Source organism: Rattus norvegicus, chromosome 3, assembly GCF_021556685.1.
Source record: "Rattus norvegicus strain SHRSP/BbbUtx chromosome 3, alternate assembly SHRSP_T2T, whole genome shotgun sequence".
In the NCBI taxonomy this organism is placed as follows: Eukaryota; Metazoa; Chordata; class Mammalia; order Rodentia; family Muridae; genus Rattus; species Rattus norvegicus.
In genome coordinates this window covers 94,218,817-94,221,583 of record NC_141536.1, presented here as the reverse complement: position 1 = coordinate 94,221,583, position 2,767 = coordinate 94,218,817, and positions in this window count along the sequence as shown.

Genomic DNA, 2,767 nt, shown 5'->3' with positions numbered 1-2,767 from the left:
TTGGAAGCACCTTCCGTAATGTGCTAGAGACCTGGGAGCTGAGAGCCTCTCAGGAGTCAAAAGAAGGACCCCTAAATGAAATGTCCAACAGTGAACAGAAGTAACTTGAAGAGTACATCTCCATCAGAAAATGACATCAATTGTGGGATGAGGTTGGTATCCCACACTCAAAACTCTGACCCATAATTGTTCCTGTGTGAAAGAACTGCAATGATGGATTATGTAGAGGAGTCTGAGGAAAAGGAGGTCCAGCGAAAGACCCAAAGTGGGATACAGCTCAAGGAGAGGCCCCATGACCTGACACCATTACTGAGGCTATGGAGTGCTCATAAAAAGGCACCTAGGAAGACTGCCCTCCGAAACACACAACAAGTACCTGCAAGAGTCACATGCAGATATTTGCACCCAACTGATGAACAGAAGCTGCTGACCCCTGTGTGGAATTAGGGAAAAGCTTGAAGAAGCTGAGGAGTAGGGCCACCCTGTTGGAGGACTAGCATTCTCAATTTAACCTGGACCCTCAAGATCTCTCAGACACTGGAACACCAATCATGCAGCATACACCAATAGATATGAGGCTTCTAACACATATACAGCAGAGGACGTCAGGGTCTGGGTTCAGTCAGAGAAAACAGCGTGGAGGCCCCAGCGTATTTAGAGGTCTGGTGGGGAATGGTTGGGTGGAGTGGGGACATCCTCATGAAGATAGGAGGGACAGAAATGAGATATGGGATGCAGAACTGTCGCAGGGTAGACCAGGAAGAGAATAAAATCTGTGTGTAAAAAACAATTAAACAATTAAAAAAGCATAATCAATAATACATATACACAAAAGGAAAATATAATCATAAATATAATTTTATGCTATTTTTAAAATGACTGGAAATTAAGAGATTATTCAAGAGTTCTAGCTGCTTTTTCAGAGGACCTAGGTTTGATTCACAGAATTCACATTGTAGTTCACAGTCATTTGTAAATCCAATTCCAGAAGATCTGATGCCCGTATCTAACTTCCAAGTGAAAACATACATACACTTGATGTATACCTATGCGTATATACAAAACATTCATACCCATAAAAATTAAGAATTTTGAAAATCTTAAAGCTATATTTTATGTCAAAAGCTCAAGTTAATTCTCCATGTTCTACAAAATTGTGCGTGTACACCAAAGACTCCATGCTTGCTTCTATTTCCCAAGTGGTTTGCTCTAGACGAATTTTAATCCAGCAAAATGGTTGCACTGTCAATGGATAACATCAAAAGACCTTCTAGGTCTTCATGATCCACTTACAATGACATACCTTTAATCCCTCTGGCTAGAATACAGACATAACCATTAATCACAAACAATGAATGTAAAGATAGCTTGCAGAAGGAAGCAATCATCTTTAACAGTGACATCTAATTGAGGGGTAGACAAAATACTGAATCAGAGAAAGATTTAACAGATTGATCCAGTTGATATGCCCAACTTTCATGGGAACAGACATGAAAGGGTGCAGGACAGAGTGAGTCAGGTAGGGAGAGCAGTTCATTGAGTATAGCTCAGTGGAGTTCAGGTAATTCTATGGAGTTCAGTTTCATTTGATTGCAATTAGTTTTTAAAGTCTATGTAGTCAGTGCAGTCCAGTTCATGGAATTGAGAGGGAATGTTTCCAAGCAGAAATATTCAGTGAGAAGCCAAGAGAAGCCAGTTTGAATCAGTTAGCGAGGAGAGAAATTTTGAGTCAGAACAGCTGGGTTGGACTAGTCAGCCAGAGTTCAGAAGGAACTAGAAAGGGTGAGCTTACTCAGCAGTAAGCCTTCAAGATGAAAATTACATCTGATAGATAAAAGTTACTGTTTCCTGAACTCTTCTTATATTTAATTAGCATACCATATCTGTAGCCTTCTATAATAGAATCAGGCCCATACATTTATTTATACTTTGTGTTTCCTCATCTTCATCCAGGTTAATAGGTGGTTGCAAAAATAGACAGCAGACAAGAATATTTTCTCCAACTTTCATGAAAGCCAATTCCCTTCCCGTTTTAATTAAAAAGAACCAAGATATGGTAAAATATTATGTCAATTAATCATTTACTAATTACTAAAACATAATAATTATTTCTACTCCTTAAAAACATTTTTTGTACTCCTTGCAAGCAACTCAAATTTCTCGGAGCTTTTCTTTGCTGAATCACAAAATTCTGTTATATGTACTGGAACAAAACCAGCCTGGATTCAAATTAGTAGGGAAAAGTGATGTCACTCTGTGTGTCTAGGCTGGTTGACTTATACATCTGTAACAACATTGTTTAATCATAAATGAAACATTGCTTATGGAGGGAAGCACATATCTGAGAGATAAGAAACAGAAAAATAAAATTACAGCCAAAAATTATTTTAAATAAGACTCCAGGATGAATCACAATGACATTCTACTGCAATTTATTATACTGTGAATATTTTTCTCTTTTCTTTTCTTGTTCCGTGCAGTTCAGGATTGGATTTAGAGAAGCTGGTAAAGAGATGAAGACCTATAGTTACCCTTCACTGTTTTTTGGCCAGTCATGCCTACTTTATTAATATAGATTTTAATTCACCTTCACTTAAAAAAAATAGAAACTCAACTTTGTAAGATAGAAACATTCACTTAGATAACATTTCTTCTTAAAATCAAGGATAAACATCACTTCAGGGTAAAAGGATGAAAAAAATTCCAAGTAAATGGATCTAAGAGGCAAGCAGGTGTAGTCATGTTTATACTTGAGAAAACAGACTTC